General features: G+C 42.3%; 1 protein-coding gene across 4 annotated transcripts in view; it reads left to right on the top strand.

Annotated features, from left to right (window-relative positions):
* st3gal2 (ST3 beta-galactoside alpha-2,3-sialyltransferase 2) overlaps window positions 1-26,228 on the top strand; it is a 455,559-nt gene that overhangs the window by 114,705 nt on the left and 314,626 nt on the right. The window lies entirely within an intron of this gene.

Raw genomic sequence — 26,228 nt, 5'->3', positions numbered from 1 at the left:
CTAGGCAGATTATTTTCACAGATGTGGCATTGTCAGATTGCTTTTGTAACTGATGATTCCTTTGTATACTTTCTTCCCATAATTGGTCATTATCCTTCAGGAATTCATTGGAACGATAAACTTCTTAAATTGATAGCTAAGACATATGACCGACCAGTTAACAGGAGAGTGGAGTTATGCTTATGTCCTTCCAGAATATCAGCTTGTTGTCTCATCACCCTGGGTTGACATCTAGCCATCATAAAAATGCACACATCTCCTGCATCACTGTAGGTTGGAAGGATGGAAAGGGTGGGAGCAGCCATGCTGTCTCACACTCACACACCCCTGTACTGGATGTCAGGGGATTGTTTATTTAAAGGGGTCATTAAATCCTGATGCTGAAGATGTGGGCCGTGTTCTCAGTGAGTACTTTGTCTCTGTCTTCGCTAAGCTGATATTCTAGTTAAAGAGGAGGATTGTGAAATATTAGATACAATAAACATAGTGAGAGAGGATGTACTGGAGGGACTGACATCCTTGAAGGCGGATAAGTCACCAGGGCCAATGGATTGTATCCCAGGCTGTTAAAGGAAGCCAGGGAGGAAATAGTGAATGCTCCGAGGATCATTTTCCAATCCTCACTAGATACAGGCGAGGTGCCAGAGGATTGGAGGTCTACGAATGTTGTACCATTTTTTTAAAAGGGCTGAGTGGGATAGACCAAATAATTATAGGCCTGTCAGTCTGACTTCTGTGGCGGGCAAATTATTAAAATCAATTCTGAGAGACAGGATAAACTGTCACTTAGAAAGGAATGGATTAATCAGGGATAGTCAGCATGGTTTTGTTAGGGGAAGGTTGTGTCTTACTAATTCAATTGAATTTTTTGAGAAAGTAACAAGGAGGATTGATGACAGTAGTGCAGTGGATTTTGTCTACATGGATTTTAGTAAGGCATTTGACAAGGTCCCACATCACAGACTGGTCAGAAAAGTAAAAGCCCATGGGATCCAAGGGAATGTGGTGAGTTGGATTCAAAATTGGCTCAGCGACAGGAAACAAAGGTTAATGGTTGATAAATGTTTTTGTAAATGGAAAACAGTTTCCAGTGGCGTGCCACAGGGCTCAATGTTGGGTCCCTTGCTGTTTGTTGTATATATTAATGATTTGAACTTAAATTGGGGAGGCATGATTGAGAAATTTGCAGATGACACAAAATTTGGCCATGTAGTTGATAGTGAAAAGGATAGTTGTTGTCTCCAGAATGATATCAATGGTTTGGTTGACTGGGTGGAAAAGTAGCAGCTGAAATTCAATCCAGAGAAGTGTGAGATAATGCATTTGGGGAGGGAAAAAAAAGCTAGGGAATACACAATAAATGGAAGGATATTGAGATGCATATAGGAAGTGAGAGATCTTGGTGTGCATGTCCACTGGTCCCTGAATGTGGCAGGACAGGTGGATAAGGTGGTAAAGAAAGCATATGGAATGCTTTCCTTTATTGGACAAGGTATAGAATAAAAAAGCAGGGGTGTAATGATGGAGCTGTATAAAATGCTGGTTAGGCCACAGCTGGACTTTTGTGTGCAGTTCTGGTCGCCACATTATAGGAAGAACATAATTGCTCCGGAGGGAGTACAGAGAAGATTTACAATAATGTATGAATGTTGCCAGGGCTTGAAAATTGCAGCTATAAGGAGAGATTGGATAGGCTGGGGTTGTTTTCCTTGGAACTGAGGAGATGGAGGGTTGACCTGTTTGAGATGTACAAGATTATGAGGGGCCATGATAGAGTAGATAGGGATGCCCTGTTTCTCTTAGCAGAGATGTCAATTACCAGGGGGCACAGGTTTAAGGTGATTGGCAGAAGGATTAGAGGGGACATGAGGAAAAACTTCTTCACCAAGGCGATAGTGTGTGTTTGGAATTCACTGCCTGGCTTGGTGAAGGCAGAAACCTTCAACTCATTTAAAAGGCACCTGGATCTGCACCTAAATTGCTGTAACCTGCAAGGCTACAGACCAGATGCTGGAAGGTGGGATTGGAATGGACAGCTAGTTTTTTTTATTTTATCTTTTTTGGCCTGTGCAGACACGATGAGCTGAATGGGTCTCTTCTGTGCTGTAATTTTTCTGTGGTTCTATGGTTCTAAACTGCTAGTATTAGGTACTAGGAAATAAACTGCTAGACAAACAGTCAGGAAGGACGTGGAAAAAGCAGAGGACAAAAGAAATGACTAGGTGGCGCAAAAGAGAAAACACCCCGCAGGAGAAAACATCACTCAATCTCGGGCAAACGCTATTCATCAGTGTCAGCTGTGGAAGGGTTTGCCACTTATGAATCAGCCTCAACAGCCAAAACAGATAATGTTCAATACAGAAGTGACATACACTCTGGGTGCAGTCTATTTTCTCTGAGTTGGACAAATTCCAATAATAATTATAAAATCAGCTACAATTCAAGATTTTCCAGTCAACATGGTATTTTGGCCAAGAAACTTATAGCCCCTATCTTAAACATACATCAACATAAAACAAGATAAATCTGCCTTGTGATTACACTTTCATTCTAAATCCAGCAGTCCATTTAAAATGCACATTAGGTACAAAGCTTCTCCTTTTTTACTCTCCTTGCTTAAGTGCTGAATTTTGTTGTGCTACATTTCTTTGGTGCTGATGACTCGCTCTTCATTCAATCATGGAATAGTTACAGCAAAGAAAAAGACCATTTGGCCCATCGTGTCTGTGCTGGCCCTCTGAAGTAGCAATTCATCTAGTGCCACGCCCCTGTTTTTGTCCCAAAACCGTACAAATGTTTAATTTCAGATAATGATCCAATTCTCTTTTGAAAGCCTCAATTTAATCTGCTTCCACTACATCTCAGGCAGTGCATTCCAGGTTCCAACTGCTCACTGCATGAAGAAGCTTTTCCTCATGTCACCATTTCTTCTTTTGCCAATTACCTTATATCTTTGCCCTTTGGTTCTGGATCCTTCCACCTGTGGGAGCAGTTTCTCCCTATCTACTTTGTCCAGACCCCACATGATTTTGAATACCTCTATCAAATCTTCTCTCAACCTTATTTTCAAGGAGAACGGTCCCAGCTTCTCTAATCAATCTATCTATGCAACTGAACTCTTACCCACAAAATAACCATTATACATGTATTTTCCAGGCAGTAAATGTTCTAAGGCTATTTCACCTCAAAGGATGTCTCACAAACTCAACCCTGTTCTCACCCAACAGCCACACATATGTACTTTCTAATAGGAGCCACACATCATGATCAGGAGCAGGAATCATGACTGACTCTTCAAAACAGGACCATAAGATCATAAGACTTATGAGCAGAAGTAGCCCATTCGGACCATTAAGTCTGCTCCGCCATTCAATGAGATCATGGCTGATCTGATAATTCTCAACTCCACTTTCCTGTCTTTTCCCCGTAACCCTTGATTCCCTTACTGATTAAAAATCTCTCTAGCTCAGCCTTGAATACTTAACGACCCAGCCTCTACAGCCCTCCGCAGTAAAGATTTCCACAGATTAACAACCCTCTGAGAGAAGAAATTCCTCCTCATATCTGTCTTAAATGGGCGACCCCTCACTCTGAGATTATGCTCTCTGGTCCTAGACTCACTCACAAAGGGAAACAAGCTCTCAGCGTCTACCATGTCAAGCCCCCTAAGAATCTTATATGTTTCAGTAAGGTCACCTCTCATTCTTCTAAACTCCAATGAATACAGGCCCAACCTACTCAACTTCTCCTCATAAGAAAATCCCTCCATACCCGGGATCAACCTAGTGAACCTTCTCTGGACTGCCTCCAATGACAGTATATCTTTCCTTAGATAAGGGGACCAAAACTGTTCACAGTATTCTAGGTGTGGTCTAACTAGTGGCTTGTATAGTTTTAGCAAGACTTCCCTATTCTTATACTTCACTTCCTTTGAAATAAAGGCCAAGATTCCATTTGCCTCACCTGTTGAACTTGTATGCTAGCTTTTTGGGATTCATGCATGAGGACCCCCAAATCTCTCTGTGCTTCAGCTTTCTTCAGTCTTTCTCCATTTGAGTAATATTCAGCTCCTCTATTCTTCCTGCCAAAGTGCATAACCTCACATTTTCCCACATTATATTCCATCTACCACATTTTTGCCCACTCACTTAACCTGTCTATATCCCTCTGTAGACTCTTTCTGTCATCCTCACTACTTGCCTTCCCACCTATTTTTGTATCATCCACAAACTTGGCGATAGTACATTCATTTCCCTCATCCAAGTCATTAATATATATTGTAAATAATTATGGCCCCCAGCACTGATCCCTGTGGCACTCCACTACTTACAGGTTGCCATCCTGAAAATGCCCCCCTATCCCAACTCTCTGTCTTCTATTAGTTAGCCAGTCCTCTAAGGATGCTAATATACATGAGGCAGAGAGGAAGAAAGATCTAGAGAGGGAATTCCAGAGTTTAAGCCTAGGCAGTTAAAGGCATGGCCACCAATGGCAGGGCAAAGAAAGTGGGGGAGATGCACAAGAGGCTAGTGTTGGAGGAGTACATAGTTCTCAAAGGGTTATGATAAAATCATAGAAAGTTTACAGCATAGAAAGAGGCCCAATGTGTCTGCACCAGCAGGAAGAAACAAGCCAGCCAGCCCAATGCCACTTTCCAGCATTTGTTCCTTAGCCCTGCAGGTTACGGCACTTGAGGTGCAAGGTTGTAAGTCTGGCTGAGGTTATAGAAATAGCGAGGAGACTGGTGTAAATCTTGGTCAGCAAGCAGTGGGGTGATGGATAAATGGGTGTTTGATTTGAGCTGGAATGGGAAAAGCATGTTTTGGATGAGCTTAAGGTAATGGAGGATGGTAAATGGTGTTAAATTTAATCGTACCTAATTGTATGCATGTGTGGGCATTAACTGATGATTCACTTGTGTTCCTATAAATAGGTTGATAATAAATAAAATGACATTGGTGGCAAAGTAAGGAGGTCCCTATTTGTAATGTATAACACTATAAATAAATGTTTACAAAAGTGTGTAAAGATTGGGTCCAGTTCCATCCTTCCCCACCTGGCTTTCTGGAGTAACACAAATGGGAAAGCATTGAAATAGTTGAGCATAGAGGGAACAGTAGCATGGATTCAGGTACTGACAACACACAGGCTGGGTCAGGGCTGGAGACAAATGATATTAAATGTGTGTGCAGTCTTTGTAATGGAATGGATATGGGGTTGGAAGGTCAGCTCCAAGTCCAATAGGATACTGGGGTTGCAAACAACCTGGTTCAGCCGCAGACAGTGGTCAGGATAAAGGGTTGAAATCAATGGCAAAGGAACAGATTTTGAGGCAGGAGCTGATGACAATGGCTTCAGACTAATGTTTAATTGGAAGAAAAGCAAAATGCTGTGGATGCTGGAAATCTGAAATAAAAACATAAAATTCTGGAAACATTCAGCAGGCCTGGCAGCATCATCCATGGAAAGAGAAACAGAGGCCCGAATTTTCGCTCCCAAGTCGGGTGTGCAGAGTTAGGAAATTTCCTAACTCCCTGAGCCCATCTCAGAAGAAACTTCGCCGAATGGCCAGATTTTATCTCCGAGGGTGGGGGATGTGGTGGGTGGGAGTGCATGCTGGGCCAACAGCCCCTGGAAACAGTGCAGAAAAAGCCACAGGGGCTGCGAAGTGCCAGTAAGAGCTTTTAAGAGGCCCGCCTCAGTGCCCTGGTACTTCCTCTCAGTTATAATAAAAGTAGCTAGACTCTCCCCATGCTCCATTTATGCCACCTCATGCCACCAACCCACACCCCCATATCCCTGCATACTCTCCATGCCAACCTAGCACCTCTTTCCACCCTCCATGGCACCTTATAGCCCCTGTGTCAACTAAGTAGCAACTAATGCCAACCCATGGTCCCCATCCAACACCCATTGGCCTTACACCCCCCATGCCAACTCACCGAGTATCCACTATGGACAGATCTCAGGAGCCATCCTGAGATGAAATAAAATAAAGTTCTAAGTATCTATTACAGGCTTCACTATATATAAAAAGAAACTCTCATTGAGCCCATTCAATACATTTAAACCCCTTCGAGTATTTAATCCCATATAAAAGCAGCATTTGTATACATAGCCCCACATCAAAGACAGATAATCCCTTAATAACCCATTGGAGTTGTCAATCAAACTGTGAATTTACAAACCCCACACTGTAACAATGAAAGGTGTGGAAACAGTCAAGCCATAATAATACTATAACGATAGCCCTCAGGTTATATGTCAACAAACAGCTATTGAAATTGCAAACAACTGAGAGCCTCAGCCGGCTGGGTTTTTTAAAATCAAAATTTAAAGAGCAGGGTATTTAAATAACAACAGCTTGAAAGCCCCACAGACCTTATCCACCTTTTGTACACATTAATGTCTACTCTTAAAAGTCCCAAAAGGATCTCCAAAAGGATACCTGACTTCCCCAAACTGACCTCTCCAATGAATCCAGTAGTTTTAGACCTTTTCTTCAAATTCATAAATCCCATTTGGTCGTGGTGATGAAAATTGCTTCTGAGTGAAGGCAGCTGCACTCTTAAATGTGCCACTGTCTCCGTGAACTACGCATGTACAAAATACCATCACAAATAGTGGGTGCCAGATATGGAGGCGGGGCTTCCGGATTTGGGGCGCTGTCGCCATTTTGGCTAAGGCGCAGAGCCCTTCCATTTCTGCAAAAATTTGGCCCAGAGTTAACGTTTCAGGTTATGATAAAAATTCAGAACCCGTCAGAACCCGAAACATGAACCCTGTTTTTCTCTCTGCAGTCGCTGCTAGACCTGTTGCATATTTCTAGCATTTTCTATTTTTATTTAATTGGAAGAAATTTGGCTCACCCAGGACTGAATGTTAGACAGTTGGAGCGTAGAGGAGCGAAGGGATCAAGAATGGTGGTAATGTGGAGCTGGGTGTTGTCAGCCTACATGTAGTAACTGACAATGTCTTTGCCCACTGACCCATTGAAGAGCCTGGTGGATTATTTTTCTGTGCTAAATTTATTATATTTATTACACTTGAGCCCAACATTTGGAGTCTCCCCTCTGCAGGAATCTATTCACACTCGCAGTGGAGGCAATGGCCTAGTGGAATCGTCGCTGGACTAGTAATCTGGAGACCCAGGGTAATGCTCTGGGGATCCGGGTTTGAATCCCACCACGGCAGATGATGGAATTTGAATGGAATAAAAATCTAGAATTAAAAGTCTAATGATGACAATTGTTGTAAAAACCCATCTAGTTTACTAGGGAAGGAAATCTATCAAATTTACCTGGTCTGGCCTACATGTGACTCCAGACCCACAGCAATGTGGTTGACTCTTAAAAGCACTCTGAAATGACCTAGCCACTCAGCTGTAGCAAACCCACTACACAGTCACAAAATAGGAATCAAACCAGATGGACCACCCGGCATTGACCTAGTCACTGGCAATGACATTCGCAGCCCTGTTGACCCTGCAAAGTCCTCCTTACTAACACCTAGGGGCTAAGGCCAATATTGGGAGAGCTGTCTCACAGACTAGTGACCCTCATGGAATCATACCTTACAGATAATGTCCCAGACACCACCATTACCTTCCCTGGGAGAGCAGACGTGGCGGCACAGTGGTATACAGTCAGGAGGGAGTTGTCCTGGGAGTCCTCAACATCAACTCTGGACCCCATGAAGTCTCATAGCATCAGGTCAAATATGGACAAGGAAAACCCCTGCTGATTACCACGTACTGCACTCCCTCAGCTGATGAATCAGTGCTCCTCCATGTTGAACATCACTTAGAGGAAGCACTGACAGTGGCAAGGGTGCAGAATGTACTTTGGGTGGGGGAATTCAATGTCCATCACCAAGAGTGGCTCGGTAGCACCACTACTGGCCGAGCCCTAAAAGGCATAACCGCTAGACTGGATCTGCGGCAGGTGGTGAGGCAAAAACATACTTGACCTCATCCTCACCAACCTGCCTGCTGCAGATGGATCTGCCCATGACAGTATCGGTAGGAGTGACCACCGCACAGTTGTTGTGGAGGTGAAATCCCGCCTTCACATTGAGGATACCCTCCATCACGTTGTGTGGCACTACCACCATGCTAAATGGGATAGATTTCGAACAGATCTAGCAACTCAAGACTGGGCATCCACGAGGCGTTCTATGCCAGCAGCAGGAGAATTGTACTCGAACACAATCTGTAACCTCATGGCCCGGCATATCCCCTACTCTACCTGGCAGAGAACATACTGGGTGGGGGACTTCAATGTCCATCACCATCTGGGCATCCATGAGGACCTGTGGGCCACCAGCAGCAGCAGAATTGTACTCTAACACAACTTGTAACCTCATGGCCCAGCATACACCTGACTCTACCATTACCATCAAGCCAGGGGATCAACCCTGGTTCAATGAAGAGTGCAAGAGGGCATGCCAGGAGCGGCACCAGGCATACCTAACAATCAGGTGTCAACCTGGTGAAGCTAAAACACAGGACTACTTGTGTGCCAAACAGCACAAGCAGCAAGTGATAGGCAGAGCTAAGCGATCCCACAGAAAACGGATCTGATCTAAGCTCTGCAGTCCTGCCACATCCAGTCGCAAATGGTGGTGGACAATTCTTTGGAGGAGGAGGCTCCACAAATATCCCGATCCTCAATGATGGAGGAGCCTAGCACATCAGTGCAAAAGATAAGGCTGAAGCATTCGCAACAATCTTCAGCCAAAAGTGCTGAGTGGATGATCCATCTCGGCCTCCTGCGGAGGTCTCAGCATCACAAATGCCAGTCTTCAGACAATTCGATTCACTCCACGTGACATCAAGAAACGGCTGAAGGCACTGGATACTGCAAAGGCTATGGGCCCTGACAATATTCCGGCAATAGTACTGAAGACTTGTGCTCCAGAACTTGCTGCGCCCCTAGCCAAGCTGTTCCAGTACAGCTGCAACACTGGCATCTATCCGGCTATGTGGAGAATTGCCCAGGTATGTCCTGTACACAAAAAGCAGGACCAACCCAGCCAATTTCCGCTCCATCAGTCTACTATCATTCATCAGTAAAGTAATGGAAGGGGTCATCAACAGTTCTATCAAGCTGCACTTGCTTAGCAATAACCTGCTCACTGAAGCCCAGTTTGGATTCCGCCAGGGCCACTCAGCTCCTGACCTCATTACAGCCTTGGTTCAAACATGGAGAAAAGAGCTGAACTCCCAAGATGAGGTGAAAGCAACTACCCTTGACATCAAGGCCACATTTGACCGAGTGTGGCATCAAGGAGCCCTAGCAAAACCGGAGTCAATGAGAATCAGGGGGAAAACATTCCACTGGTTGGAGTCATACCTAACACAAATGAAGCTGGTTGTGGTTGTTGGAGGTCAGTCATCTCAGCTCCAGGACATCACTGCAGGAGTTCCTCAGGGTAGTGTCCTCGGCCCAACCATCTTCAGCTGCTTCATCAATGACCTTCCTTTCATCATAAGGTCAGAAGTGGAGATGTTCTCTGATGATTGCCCAATGTTCAGCACCATTCGCAACTCCTCAGATACTGAAGCAGTCCATGTCTAAATGCAGCAAGACCTGGACTACATCCAGGCTTAGGTTGACAAGTGGCAAGTAACATTCACACGACACAAGTGTCAGGTAATGACCATCTCCAACAAGAGAGAATCCAACCAACACCCCTTGATGCCCAATGGCGTTACCATTACTGAATCCCCCAATATCAACATCCTGGGGATTACCATTGACCAGAAACTGAACTGGACTAGCCATATAAATACTGTGGCTACAGGAGCAGGCCAGAGGCTAGGAATCATATGATGAGTAACACATCTCCTGACTCCCCAAAGCCTGTCCACCACCTACAAGGCACAAGTCAGGAGTGTGATGGAATACTCTCCACTTACCTGGATGAATGCAGCTCCCACAACACTCAAGAAGCTTCACACCATCCAGAACAAAGCAGCCCACTTGATTGCCACATCCACAAACATTCACTGCCTCCACCGACGCAGAGTAGCAGCAGTGTGTACCATCTATAAGATACACTGCAGGAATTCACCGAGGCTCCTTCGACAGCACCTTCCAAACCCATGACCATTACTATCTAGAAGGACGAGGGCAGCAGATAGATGGGAACACCACCATCTGGAAGATCCCCTCCAAATCACTCACCATCGTGACTTGGAAATATATCGTCATTCCTTCACCGTTGCTGGGTCAAAATCTTGGAACTCCCTAACAGGACTGTTGGTATACCTACACCCCATGGACTGCAGCGGTTCAAGAAGGCAGCTCACCACCGCCTTCTCAAGGGCAACTAGGGATGGGCAATAAGTGAGAAGCCCACATCCCTTGAATGAATAAAAAAAAACAAGGTTCACAAGATAGACTGGTGACTGTGCCCACTTCAGGGGGCTTTGAATAGGATGTGTTGGAGCCAAGGATATCAGTATTGGCTATGTGTGCAGCATCAGCAATGTTATCAAAGACAGTATTATTTTACTGCTGCATTTTGCAAATGAGGCATTGTCTCTTCCAGCAGCAGTTTGCATCACATCAGGAATTTAGTCCATCTTAAATGAATGCCAGTTGTTGCATATTCTAATATCTATTTAGAAGCTCTGCTTCATGTTGCAAAGTGTTTACTTACATCACACCACCTAATTCCTTCTCTGTATAGTTGTAGAGGACTGCTTTACTGTGAGATCTCAGCATCACACATCTCATTATCTTTCGAGGTAAGATTTTCTTTTTTTTTCTCCCTTCCTTCCTCATGTCCTCTTCTTTTTTAGATTTTTTAATCTGCAAGGGCCAATGGTATTAAGATCAATTATAGCACCCAAAATTGCTGCCTTGTCTGAGATCAAGCTCAAGTCAGAATAAATCTACAATTTTTGTAGCTATATGTGATTTACTACCATACCAAGCCGTGCGCTTACTCAGATGGGTAAGTTGACAAGATCATTCTTTTCTTATTAACCATAATTTGTTTAAAATTGGTTTTACATACAATTTTTTAAAAATATGAATGGTCGCCCAATGACCACAATAGCATGAGTATTCCAGTTATGTTGCACCACTTTGTGTGTTTATGAGAACATTGGAAGCAGTTAGGTATACAGTGTGACCTACAGCTCCAGCACTGGCAAAAGCTGATTTCTATATAAGTTTATACTCATCTTAATGGCTCAGCAGGTTTTCAGTGTGAACAGCAGAGAGCCACAGAACAGGAAAGACCCAGGTTCAAAATTTGGTTGATCTCAGTCAGTGAAGCGATTGATGTGATGTGGTTTCTAGAGGGCAAAATCAGCTGGGCTTTTCTCTCCTGATTTTCCCCACCTTTCCTTCCACAGACCCAGCATAGAATAAAAATAGTCCAAACCCCTTCAGTTATTTTCCAATGTGTAGAATTTCAATTGAACAATGCGCCCGCCTGTCCCCAAGCCTAAAGGTGTTTCCCAATTAATGTGAGTCTTCATTGGTTAGCAATGGGAATATTGTGCTTCCTGCATATTCTGTACTTGGACATGACAACTTATTTTAAAAATCATATTCTATTTAATATAGCATTTAAAGTTTCCAATCTAACTTAAATGAGGTTGCAACAGAGAAATTTGCTAATTTATGTTTATTTTTTCACTTTCTAGTGTCATTGGCTTCAGCTTGCCTGAATTGTTGGTCCAAGCCATTCTTTCTATTACACATAGTCTATGGAAATAGTTATTGAATCAAAAATTTAATGGTATTTTATGGGATGCAACTGCACTTTAAAGTGGTAATTAATGATTTTATGGGATATTCATGCTTTTATGCCAAATGGACAACTGCAATAGAAACAGACATTTTTCTCAGTGGCCTGGTTCTGACAAGGTGTGTTGAATGGCTTCCATAGCCATCAGTAAGATGCCTGGATGTCATCTGCAAATAGAGATGGAGAAGTGGTAGGAGACAGGTCTTGATAGGGGAATTTCCAGTGACAGAACAAGTAATTATTTGATCTTCTGGATAATAACAAAACTGATTTTAGATGTTATTTCTGAATATTTCAAACCTTAGTTCAGATGACAAGAAATGTCCGACTTGATTAAAAGTTTATTTACCCTAAATTCTTTTTTTTATTCATTCATGAGATGTGGGCATCACTGGCTAGGTGAACATTTATTGCCCATCCCTAATAGCCCTTAAGAAGGTGGTGGTGAGCTGCCTTCTTGAACCGCTGCAGTCCATGTGGCGTCAGTACACCCACAGTGCTGTTAGGGAGGGAGTTCCAGGATTTTGACCCAGGGACGTTGAAGGAGTGGCGATATATTTCCAAGTCAGGATGGTGAGTGGCTTGGAGGGGAACTTTCAGGTGGTGGTGTTCCCATGTGTCTGCTGCCCTTGATCTTCTCGATGGTAGCAGTCGTGGGTTTGGAAGGTGCTGTCTAATGAGGCTTGGTGAGTTCCTGCAGTGTATCTTATAGATGGTGCATGCTGCTGCCACTGTGCATCAGTGGTGGAGGGAGTGAATATTTGTGGATGAGGTGCCAATCAAGTGGCTGCTTTGTGCTGGATGGTGTCAAGCTCCCAGAGTGTTGTTGGAGCTGCACTCATCCAGGCAAGTGGAGAGTATTCCATCACACTCCTTGACTTGTGCCTTGTAGATGATTGACATGCTTTGGGGAGTCAGGAGGTGAGTTACTCGCTGCAGATTCCTAGCCTCTGACCTGCTCTTGTAGCCACAGTATTTATAGGGCCAGTTCAGTTTCTGGTCAATGGTAACCCCCAGGATGTTGATAGTGGGAGCTTCAGCGATGGTACTGCCATTGAATGTCAAGGGACGATGGTTAGATTCTCTTTTATTGGAGATGGTCATTGCCTGGCACTCGTGTGGCGCAAGTGTTATTTGCCACTTGTTAGCCCAAACCTGGATATTGTCCAAGCCTTGCTGCATTTGGACACGGACTCCTTCAGTATCTGAAAAGTCACAAATGGTGCTGAACATTGGCGTAGGTACACTGTTGGTGTACCGACACCACATGGACTGCAGCAGTTCAAGAAGATAGGTCACCACCAACTTCTAAGGGACAACTAGGGGTGGACAATAAAAATGCAGACCTAGTCAGCGACACCCACACCCCAAAAAAGAATAAAAAACACCCTTGTTGAATAATCTGTGTGCATTGATGCAGGATGAACATAGAAACATAGAAAATAGGAGCAGGAGTAGGCCATTCGGCCCTTCGAGCCTGCTCCACCATTCATTATGATCATGGCTGATCATCCAACTCAATAGCCTGCTCCTGCTTTCTCCCCATATCCCTTGATCCCCTTTGCCCCAAGAGCTATATCTAACCCCTTCTTGAAAACGTACAATGTTTTGGCCTCAACTACCTTCTGTGGTAGCGAATTCCACGGGCTCACCATTCTCTGGGTGGAGGAATTTCTCCTCATCTCAGTACTAAATGGTCTACCCCATATCCTCAGACTGTGGCCCCTGGTTCTGGATTCCCCCACCATCGGGATCATCCTTCCTGCATCTATCCTGTCTAGTCCTGTTAGAATTTTATAGGTTTCTATGAGATCCCCCCTCATCCTTCTGAACGCCAGCGAATATAATCCTAACCGACTCAATCCCTCCTCATATGTCAGTCCCGCCATCCCAGGAATCAGTATGGTAAACCTTCGCTGCACTCCCTGTATAGCAAGAACATCCTTCCTCAGATAAGGAGACCAAAACTGCACTCAATATTCTGAGTGTGGTCTCACCAAGGCCCTGTATAATTGCAGCAAGACATCCCTGCTCCTGTACTCGAATCCTCTCACTATGAAGGCCCACGTACCATTTGCCTTCTTTACCGCCTGCTGCACCTGCTTACCTACAGCGACTGGTGTACGAGGACACCCAGGTCTTGTTGCATATTCCCCTCTCTCAATTTATAGCCATTCAGATAATAATCTGCCTTCCTGTTTTTGCTACCAAAGTGGATAACCCAACATTTATCTACATTATACTGCATCTGCCATTCATTTGCCCACTCACTCAGCTTGTCTAAATTACGCTGAAGCATCTCTACATCCTCCTCACAGCTCACCCTCCCACCCAGCTTTGTGTCATCTGCAAATTTGGAGATATTACATTTAGTTCCCTCATCTAAATCATTAATATGTATTGTGAATAGCTGGGGTCCCAGCACTGATCCCTGCGATACCCCACTAATCACTGCCTGCCATTAGGAAAAAGACCCGTTTATTCCTACTCTTTGTTTCCTGTCTGCCAACCAGTTTTCTATCCATCTCAATACACTACCCCCAATCCCATGCACTTTAATGAAAACACAATAGGACCCAGCTGTAACAATTACACAAAGAATGATAGCAGGACAAAGCTACCAGGGCATTGTCACCTTTGGAACTTTGACAGTCAGCATCTTTAGAAAAGAAGGTGGGGAATTTCACTCGCACTTCAGATCTAAGCTCTGTAGTCCTGCCACATCCAGTTGTGAATGGTAGTTGACAATTAAACAACTCACTGGAGGAGGAGGTTCCACAAATATCCCCATCCTCAATGATGGGCGAGCCAAGCACAGTACTGCAAAAGATAAGATTGAAGCATTTGCAACAATCTTCAGCCAGAAGTGCTGAGTGGATGATCCATCTTGGCCTCTCCCGACGTACCCAGCATCACAGATGCCAGTCTTCAGCCAATTTGATGTACTCCACGTGATATCAAGAAACGGCTGAAGGCACTGGATACTGCAAAAGCTACGGGGGCCTTGACAATATTCCAGCAATAGTACTGAAGACTTGTGCTCCAGAACTTGCTGCGCCCCTAACTAAGCTGTTCCAGTACAGCTACAACACTGGCATCTATCGGCAAAGTGGAAAATTGCCTAGATATGTCCGGTACACAAAAAGCAGGACAAATCCAGCCCAGCCAATCAGTCTACCCATCAGTCTACTCTCGATCATCAGTAAAGTAATGGAAGGTGTCAGCAACAGTGCTATCAAGTGGCAGTTACTTCACAATAATCTGCTAACTCACGTTCAGTTTGAGTTCCACAAGGGCCACTCAGCTCCTGACCTCATTGCAGCCTTGGACCAAACATGGACTAAAGGGCCGAACTCCAGAGGTGGGGTGAGAGTGACTGTCCTTGACATCAAGGCAGCATTTGACCAATTGTGGCATCAAAGAGCCCTAACAAAAGTGGAATCAATGTGAATCAGGGGGGAAACTCTCCGCTGGTTGAAGTCATACCTAGCAAAAAGGAAGATGTAGCAGTTGTTGGAAGTCAATCATCTCAGTTCCAGGACATCACTGCAGGAGTTCCTCCGGTGAGCCTGCCCTGTGGGTGGGACAGGACATACCCAGCTGATGATGGTGTCTGGGACATTGTCTGTAAGGTATGATTCCGTGAATATGACCATGTCAGGCTGTTGCTTAACTAGTCTGTGGGACACCTTTCCCAATTTTGGCACAAGACCCCAGATGTTAGTAAGGAGAACTTTGCAGGGTCGATAGGGATGGGTGTGCCGTTGTTGTTTCCGCTTCATAGGGTTACTCAAAGCTGGTCTTGATGAGGAACCCTGGCACATTTCCTCCCTTTCCCCCTCAACCTCAGAGAAGCAGAGACCAAATCTAGCAATCCAGTTGTTATCGTGACAGACTAGCTAACTCAGCAGAGATCAGAATTCAACCATAGAATTTTGCAGCTCAGGAGAAGGCTACTTAGCTCATCTGCTTTGTGCCAGCTCTTTTCTAAAGCAATTCAAAATTAATTCTATTGCCCTGACCATTTTCCCACCACACCCTCAACCCATCACCTTTATCCCAAGGACATTCCTGCCCTATACTATATTATACTGTGGGTTTAGTACTGCAATTTGAGGTTAGAACTGCGATGTGATACCTTTACCAACCTGGCCACTTAGGGAAGCAAAGTTGAAAAGTTCTAACATAGGTATGTCTCGATCAGGGTGTTGTGAGTGGGATCTACAGAAATGGAGTGATGCCTGGGCAGTTGGTTGGCTGCCTGCTGGGCTACATGAAGGGTACACAATGGAAATACTTACATTGAAATAACTTGCACTTATATAGATAGCATTTTATAATACCCTCAGTATATTCCAAACTGTTTACAGTCAAATGCCTTTCAAACACTGTCTCTGATAGTCTGCTGTGTTTGCCTGGATAATACCTGTGCATGGCAAGATCCCACAGATAACAGGTGAACATTTTTGGTATGCTTGTTGATAAAGGAATGATGATCAGGCATTAGGAAAACTCCATGCTTTTGACTACATAGTGGTATGAGGTCTTTTGCATCCACCTCGAAATCTGTCTTGCTTCAATCTACTTGTTGAATTGGGTATAATCCACATTATGCGTGATTATAAATGGCATTCCACAGTTATTGAGTCTGTGGCTGGCTGCAAGTGTAGATTGCCTTAATATTTAATGTGTTTTTGTTGCAAAGCGACCAATTTGACTTTGGTCAAATTTCATTTTTTAGCACAGACTGATAAAATTTGTGCTGATATTTTGGTGTTCTTATTCTATTTGCTTTTCTGTGATTAAGTGCAAATAAGCAATTATATTTTTAACAGCAAGGGCACAGGTTGTGGTGACTTATTCTGTTTTTATTACAAAGAATTACAGAATTTGTACTGTTGTTTTAGTGATGGCATTTGCAGTATCATAGAATTACAAAGAACCTACATCAAGGAAACAGGCCATTCAGTCCATCTGGTCTTATTCTGGCAGAAGAAAGCTCATGCTCCACATGAGCTTCCTCCTGCCCTGCTTCATCTTATCCTATCAGCATATCCTTCCAATCCTTTCTCATCACATGCATATCTAGTTTCCCCTTTAATGCATCCAAGCTATTTGCATCAATTGCACCATGTGCTATTGTTCAATTTTTTTGCGTGTCTATAACTATTGACCCCAACAGGACACTTAAAGGGTACAGTAATCAGCAATGGAAAAAGCAGATCAAACAGCACTTTTTAAAAGTTCTTTCATGGCATCACTGGCTAGGCCAGCATTTATTATCCGCCCCTAATTGCCCTTGAGAAGGTGGTGGTGAACTGCCCTCTTGAACCACTGCAAGTACTGATGGGAGCTGGAAGATGTGGTGTATTACAACTTTTTATTAATATTTTAATTTTATTCAAAGTCTGATGTACCTTCTGTTTAATTCCCCTCAACTTCAGTCAAAGTAAACTAGGCCCAAGGACACATAACTAGGTTATGAGCCCTACTCGAGCTCCGAATAAAGGATTGAAATCGACCAGAATTATTACTTTCTCTTTAATAGACTTTTTACAACTATTCCTGAAATAGATTGTAATTTCCCGGATATTATAAGGATCTGGGTGAAACTCCTGAATAAATGTTATCTCAGCATAAGAGAACCAGATTAGGGGTTTGTGAGTCTTTGATACAGAAGTCTAATGAGACAATTTCTTTTTAATCATTCATGGGATTCATGGGCGTTGCTGGCTAGGCCAGCATATATTGCCCATCCCTAACTGCTCTTGTTCAGAGGGCATTTAAGAGTCAACCACATTGCTGTGGGTCTGGAGTCACATGTAGGCCAGATCAGGCAAGGACAGCAGGTTTCCTTCCCTAAAGGAAGGACATTAGTGAACTAGATGGATTTTTATGACAATCAGCAATGGCTTCATGGTTGTCATCAGACTTTTAATTCCAGATTTTTAATGAATTTGAATTTTACCATCTGCCATGGTGGGATTCAAATGTAGGTCCCCAGAGACCCTGGGTCTCTGCAATACTAGTCAGTGACAATACCACTATGCCACCGCTTCCCCTAATTAAAGTTTTAAGTACATGGACATTTATAATAAGAAAGCATGCAATTGTAGTTCGTATATGCAAGGTATAAATCGCCAGCTAGATAAACCCTGAAAGGATAGCTAGTTCTTATTTCTGTAAGAAAATTCTATGTTTAGACTTTACTTGTTATGGATATAGCATTTTAAAAGAAAGTAAGGATTTCCATTAAGTATTAAATATTTGTCCCCAAGTATGTGAGGTTCACTAGGTTAAGAACAGTTCTGAAGTCAATCTACCAGAATCTAACGAATCTGAAGATTTGATTTTGGGTTGAGATATTTATCATGAATTTTGGGGTTGTATAATTAATGGTTACATGGAAGATGCTCATTTGATCAATAATAGACCACTCCTAATTAGTACCCTATATTTGGTGAAAGGACCACCAGTTAAATTTCTAGGAAATGTTATTTTGAATTTATTCCTGAAAACTGGACTTCACTTAACAATCATTGTTGTGACTAGGTGAGGAGGAGTGAACTGGCTCCCCTCTATTCAGCCTCCTCAATTGATCACAACAAAGGCTTTTTAAATTCCTTTTCCACGTGGATGCCTTTTCCAAATCCAAATGTATGTTTACTATCTAAGCAGGAAACTATAAGAAGCCAATCAAATGAGGTTTCCTTGAGTCAAAGAAAGAGTAAGTTTATTAGTTATTAAACCCAAGGAAAAATAACAAAAAATGTAACGTCACACACACACACAGGCATCAGAAGTAAGGAAAGTTAGAGTCCAAATAAAAAGTTAAAAATATATATAGCTGGACGTTCTTGAGGCGTAAAATATTAAATGTTGCGGATGAGTTACGATATCTGATTCCTTGGATGCAGTCGGATGTAGAAGGTGTTGGAATTCTTACGAGATCTTGGCTTGTTGGTAGATTTTGAATCGCTGACTACATTTGTTCCAGGACAGAGAGAGGGAAAGAGACCTCTTCAGTATGTTCCTTCTGCTGAAGCCTTTTTTTAAAATCCCTCCTCTGATGATCTCTGCCCTTGGCTTGGCAAACCAATTCTTAGAGTTCTGCTGGCTGTATATTCCAGCGGAATTTGATTACCATGTTCTGCTATAGTCATTGCAGTTGTAGAGCAGGTAATCATATTTTTTGATGTTTCATCTCAGAAACTTTTGACAGGTTTCAAGATAATAAAAGCCAGCAGGAGATGGTGGTCTTTAACACTCCACAGGGAGCTTTGAGTGTCTGTTCCCACTTGGGTGGGGTGCAAGTTGTATATCCTGGCTGGCTAGCAGTTCCCCAATGTCTTAATAAGATTACAGTTTATTAAAATCCAGCTCTTCATATTTTAATATTTCTTCCTTAGACGGTGGTAGGTTTTGATGTCTGTAGATTACTGGAAGTGTCTCTCTCTCTTTACGCTCCCTTGGAGGGTAGGGACATCTTGTTTGCTTTTCTCACCTTCACCTGGAACGTGGCCTCGCATTTTGAAGTAATTTGTTCTGTCTCATTTCAAATTGCAGAACTTCCAGTCAGTTAAAGGTTTTGAAAATCGTATTTCAAAAATAATGAGGTATAGCTTCATGACAGTCATTTTGGTCAATGTTGCTTAGTGAAGGGAAAGTGTCCAACATGATAATAAGGCTTGAGGCCTAGTATTCTTTTATCTGATTGTGGTTTTACTTATCAGGGGTAGCACCATGTGTGTTAATCTACTGGTAAGAATTTTTTTAGGTGTATGTATTTCTTACCAAGTAATTCACTTTACTGTGCAGGGAGTTAACCAACTTGTGTTTGCAAGCTAGATTGACTTTTGTTAAAATATGTTTTACTATGAGTTAACCCAAAATAACTTTTAACCCAATTTTCCTGTATTAGTTCCATATTATTTGACCCTCATTCCTTCACAAAGACAAGTACAATATTCACGGTGATAATCACTTGAGAAATATTCAGAAAACAAACTATTGTTAATGTAAAAGATCATATAGTTTTCATTTTTTGAACTAAGAAGTTTCTTTAACAGTTGGCCCAGCTCAAAATGAGCGCGAAAGGCACAATTTAGAGCAATCTTCTTCGAAACTTAGGGAATTCCATAACCAAGGATGGTTAGCAGAGAAATTATGCATATTTTTCCCCAAAAATATACTTTATTCATAAAATTTGTAAAAGTACATTACAAAACATTTGAACTTAAAAATTACAGGAAGTGCAATAAACTTCGATTTGTCTCCATACATTATGTTCCAGTCCTCGGTGCCTCCATACGTTTGTAATTCTCTTGATATTTACAATATATATTCCATGTCAGGCATACAACCTGAGGGAAAAACATTTCAACTTGAAAAATTACAGAAAGTGCAATAGAATTCAACTTTCCTTCACACAGCATGTTTCTCTCTGAGGTGCCTCAGTGCAATTTCAATACACTTGATATTCGCAAAGTACATTCAATATCAGGCAAACGTCCCAAGGGGTTCTACAAATTTTCTAGCCCTTTGGGGGAGATGGTAACACAGTGGTAATATCACTGGACTAGTAGTAATCCAGAGGCCCAGGCTAATGCTTTGGTGGCATAGGTTCAAATCCCACCACAACAGTTGGTGGAATTTGAATTCAATTAATAAATCTGGAATATAAAGCTAGTCTCAGTAATGGTGAATACAAAACTATCATTGATTGTCATAAAGACCCATCTGGTTCACTAATGTCCTTTAGGGAAGGAAATCTGCTGTCCTTACCCGGTCTGGCCAACATGTGACTCCAGACCCACAGCAATGTCCTTAACTGCCCTCTGAAATGTTCAGTTCAAGGGCAACTAGGGATGGGCAACAAATGTTGCCCTTTCCAGTGACACACTCATCCATGAAAGAATAAACTTTAAACAGTTTTTTTAATATTTAAAACAATTGGAGAGAGGAAATCCTCCATTTTGGAACACCCTCTCCCTCACTTACCTGCCATGCTGGTGCTTTCAAGCTGGAAGGCCTCCCTCCAGCTTCAGGAGCTGTAATGAATGTCTATTCATGGTTCATGTTAATATTTTAGAAGTAATGTTTAGTTCTGGGAATATTATTGTTGTGGAGGCAAGGTATTAAAATGCTGGGCTTTAGAAATTGCCAGAACACTTAGAAGAAAATAGCAGTTCAGAAGGTTGTTTAATAGAGTGAGAATAGAAAAGATGGAGCCATAAAACAGCAAGTGGGCTTACTTAGCTGGAGAACTGGAGATGTGATATCTACATTGCTGCAAAGAAGATGTTTTCCAGAGTTGTTTTATTTTGGGTGTTAGATCTAAATTAGTTCAAAAGCATTCAGTGAATCCTGAAAGACTACATTGTCATGGAGATGGGTGGAGCCCAAGAAGGTTCTCTGGTTTATCTGAATGTTCTGCAGCAAGGAAAGAGGCCATACTGAAAAGGTGTTGTTAGCAGTCTCAGGAAGTTAGGGGTCAGTAAAGCCCTGGGAGTCATTCAGTGCAGTTGGGGTTGCAGTTTGAACTTCATGTGGTTTGCAGCTCACAGGGCTGCTGTTAGCAGGCTCCAGGCAGTTAGGGCTCAGAGAAGCCCTGGAAAGCTGAGAAGGTGGTGGAAGGTCACTGGTTCCATGTTGGAGATCCTTAGGGCTCGGAAGAAGCCCTGGGAGCCATTTAAGCTTGGTGCATCTGGGAGACTGAACTTCAGAGAAACTCTGGGGCAGTGCCATCTTAGTGAAGCTAGCAATTTGTGAAAGAGTTGGAATTGTGCCGATATTTAGAGGTTGGAGTGCAGCTTTATGAATCCCGAGAAACGCCGTCTCAGGAGGAGAGGTTGAACCATCGGGAGGTGATCCGTCATTGAGGCAGTCCAAGACAGAGAGATTTTTGAGGGAATTCAGAGGCTAGATCTTTGAAAGTGAAGAGTTGAAATCTCTTGTGAGGGAGACAGAATTTTAATGAAATTTTGTGACTCTCAATGGTCACTGACATCTGGGTGGTACTAAGATATACAGCTGCATTTAATGTGCTGTAAGTGTGTTTGACTACAGTTTGCCTGTTAATTCAAATTTACCTCATGTTAGTTCTAAATGTTAGAGTATAACATGGATAATGTAAATTGTTTTATTTTCTGACTTTGTATAATAAAGTTTATTTTGTTAATTTAAAACCGTGGAATCTTGTGGCTTTATTCTCCTAGTGGGTAACTGGGATTTCAAACTTTTTCTACTTTAAACAAAAAGTTACTGGTCCCTAACCGGATCGTAACAGAGCCCACGAAGTCAGTGAGCCTGCCTTTTGGCCATTAATTGGCAATTTCAGGGAAAATTACATGTGAGTGAATGTTCTTCTCATACAGTCTTCTGACCCTTATTTGAACCTGACGGCAGGGTCCTAAAGCTTGTAGGAAAATCTGTAGTGTTGTTCCTCAAACTTTCATTGAGCAACATTGAAACAGTGTTTGAAGTTGAGGATAGAGAGTTCAGAGTGGGAATGGGATGGAAGATTGCTTTGATGTTGCTGTCAACTGTGCAGAAACTGAGGACATCTCTGAGTACAGTATAAAGCAGCTTGGATTATATTTTCATCTTCACTTAGGCCATAATCTGCAGAGTTCATTTCAATTAAATTAAATTAGGTGGGTTCTATAACTGGTAGGTTTTAGAAAGGTGGACAATGTGCTTTACCATATTACTACTCAAGTGATGAAGACAGATTTATCATGACATTTCAAAATAAGTAGTGTGTTAACTGAGCGGATTCTGTTGCACGAGATGCTTTGGCAATATGGTAGAACTGACTTATGAATGAACATAGAACAATGTGGGACTGAGTACAGTACCACCTACACAGTGATGTAAGAAGGCACATGACTCAAACCTAGGATCAGTGTGGTGTTGAGCAGAGACATGTTAAGATCTAGACATGGAGGTAGCTTCTTACCTGTACCCTTTACTGTATATATGTATATAATTGCAAGTAGTTAATAAAGACTTACTGTTAACATACAGAAGACTACAAAGACTTCATTACCAACACCATTACAACCTGGTGGCAGCTGGTGACCTCAGCCACCTAGAAGAACAAGGGTTGCGGATTTGGGGACACCAGCCCTGTAAGTTCTCCTCCAAGTCACATACCATCCTGACTTGGAACTATATTGCCATTCCTTCAGTCAAAATCCTGGAACTTTCTCCCTAACAACACTCTGAATGTTAATACACCCACAGCATCAGTTCAAGAGGTGGCTCACCACTACCTTCTCAAGGGCAATCAGGGATGGGCAATAAATGCTGGCCTTGCCAATGATGTTCACATCTTAAAAATGAATTTAAAAAATGCATATAGGTTTTTCCCACATATAGGCCATTTTCTCAGGAAAAATTAATAATAACCTTCACAATGTCCAATTAGAGTCCATATTAAAACTTTATGCTATAGAGGTGCAGCCTATAGTTCAGTAAATATGGTCAATTTTTTAAAAGTGCAATAATTTTGGGAAATTATTGAGTTAAAATGTCTTCTAAATCTATTGTTTCAAATTTTCCCACTTTAATTGGCTGTATAAAGCCTTCTAGTGAATTGAAAATGTTAAGCTTTTTCCTCAGTTTGATCCAATCTCTCAATCAGAGGTCGAGTAGAACAACAGGTAAAGCACGTTTTACATTGTTCTCACTCTAATTTGAGTTTCGGTACATTTCTACTTAAACTTATGTGGAAAGAAATACCAAATTCTGGGTGGAACACAAAAGTTTGTAAATATTTTGGCCAAAGGTATTTGCAAAATAAACCCTTCAGTGTCTGACAGAACCCTGCTCCAACATCTAACTTAGAAGAGTGAAATACTTAAGATGATTAAAGTCTTAAATAAAAATAGAAATTGCTGGAAATACTCAGCAGGTGAAGCAGCATCTTTGGAAAGAGACAAAAAAGGCATTGGATTAACCCTTTCTTCTCTCCACAAATGCTGCCTGGCCTGCTGAGCATTTTCAGCATTTCTTGTTTTTATAGCTTAAAAAGTGTTGAATAGCATAAACTTTCACCTTGATCAGATGTCAAAGCCATACAGCTCCTTTATCAAATTTCAGTAAGCAATAACTTTGACACTATTGCCAAGTTAACTTGGATAAAGTAATAGGAGTTTGAACATCATGAATGTAGAAAGCAGAAGAGTCATTCCCAATTTAAGGACCATTCTTTCCTGCTGTATTCACCTTGTGAACACTGTTTTCATTTTTGGAGGTACTTCACCATTTTTCCATCAGATTCCCCCCACCACCACCTCAGCGATGGAAGCTGCCAGCAGATGCACAAGAATTATCCTTTGGAAAACCTCCATTTGATTTTCCCCCTCCTCTTCTGATGTTGGAGCTGCCTGGCACCGCAGAGGTATCAAATGGGAACTCAGCAGAGCAGTAGGTTCGATCAGTCAGTGTCACTGTCATTGGTCTTCCAATACATCAACTTAGTAAGTGGCACAGGAAACTATAGGGACATAGGCGCAGAAGAAGGCCATTTAGCCCCTCAAGTCTGTTCCCTCATTCAATGAGATCGTGGCTGGTCTGTGGCCTAACTTCACATACCTGCCTTTGCTCCATATACCTTAATATTTTTGGTTATCAAAATCTATCAATCAATTTAACTATTGATCTAGCATCATTGCTGTTTGTGGAAGACAGTTCTAAATTTCTACCACCCATTGTATGTAGAAATGTTTAATTTCATTCCTGAGAACTCTGGTTCTAATTTTTGCACTGTGCTCCCTGTCCTAGTTTCCCTAACCAGCGGAAATAGTTTCTCTCCATTAACCCTACTTATTCCCCTTAATATCTTGAAAACTTCGATCAGATCAACACTTAACCTACTAAATTCCAGGTAATACAACCCTAGTTTATGTAATATTTCCTTGCAATTTAACCCTTGGTATCAATCTGATAAATCTACACAGCACTCCCTCCAAGGCCAGTATATCCTTCCTAAGGTGTGGTGTCCAGAACAGCTCACAGTAACTCCAAGTGTGGACTAGCCAGGGTTTTATATAGCTGAAACATGACTTTTCCCCCATCGTATTTTAGTCCTCTGGATCTAAAGGCTAGCATTCCATTAGCATTTTGATTATTTTCTGAACCAGTTCATGCTACTTTAATGATCTATGTACCTGGATTCCCAAGTCTTTTTGGACATCCACTGTTCCTAGCTTTTCACCATTTAAGAAAGTAACCTGTTTTAACCTTTCTAAGGTCCAAAGTGGGTGACCTCCCTTTTCCAGATATTGAAATCCATTTATCACAGTTGTGCCCATTCACTGAATCTATATAGCCCTTTGTAATTTCATGCTTCCATCTACACTGCTTACAATGCCATCTATCTTTGTGTCATTGGTAGACCTGAGTGTGTGGCTTTCTATTTCATCATCTAAGTCATTAATAAATACAGTATGTATTTGAGGCCCCAACATAGATCCTTGTGGGACAGCGCGAGACACATTCTACTATTAAAGTATCTGCCCATTATCCTGACTCTCTATCACTTGCTGTCTTGTTTTTTGTTTCAACAATGTACACGGGCCGTCGACATTGTAGCTGAGCTAACTTTATTGATAACACATTTTCCTAACATAAACGCATATCTCTGCAGTAACTGAATTCTATCAAGACAGGCTCCAACCTGTGCTATCTGACCTTCAATCCCCAGGTCAGGAGACACCATTCCTCTTAGAGAGTACCGTATATTGCCTAATACTGGAGTCCATTACCACAATCCTCAATATCATAAATTATCATTAGCCAATTTTCTAACCAGAACCTTATATGGTCAAATGGGGTGCTCTTTATGAAATTGTAAACCAGCACTTCAGCTTAATCCTTAATTGATCAGCTAATTTAAAGGAAGAAACAAACTTCACACAGTTAGCCACATGGGGCAGGATTTTTCAGTCGGCGTGCAATGACGTTGGGTGTGCGTCCCGACGTCATCGCGCTGAGTTGCGATGTTTCGTTTGGCGGGCGCGCGCTAGAGTCGGCTACACAGCCGCCAATATGTAAATTGCCTATTAAGGCCATTAAGGAGCTAATTAAGGTAATTGTAAATGCTGCCTGTCCAACCTTAAGCCTGCTCTCATGCCCACATGTCCGTCCTTGGCCTGCTGCATTGTTCCAGTGAAGCTCAACGCAAACTGGAGGAACAGCACCTCATCTTCCGACTAGGCACTTTACAGCCTTCCAGTCTGAATATTGAGTTCAACAATTTTAGATCATGAACTCTCTCCTCCATCCCCACCTCCTTTCCGATTTCTTCCCTTTTTTTTTCCAATAATTTATATAGGTTTTTCTTTTCCCACCTATTTCCATTATTTTTAAATGTATTTCCATCCATTGTTTTATCTCTACCTTTTAGCCTTTTTCGATTCCTTCACCCCACCCCACCCCACCCCATCTAGGGCTAT

This window comes from Cetorhinus maximus, chromosome 6, assembly GCF_964194155.1.
Source record: "Cetorhinus maximus chromosome 6, sCetMax3.hap1.1, whole genome shotgun sequence".
Taxonomy (NCBI): Eukaryota; Metazoa; Chordata; class Chondrichthyes; order Lamniformes; family Cetorhinidae; genus Cetorhinus; species Cetorhinus maximus.
The sequence above is the reverse complement of the archived record's forward strand: the minus strand, read 5'-3'. Positions and strand labels throughout refer to the sequence as shown.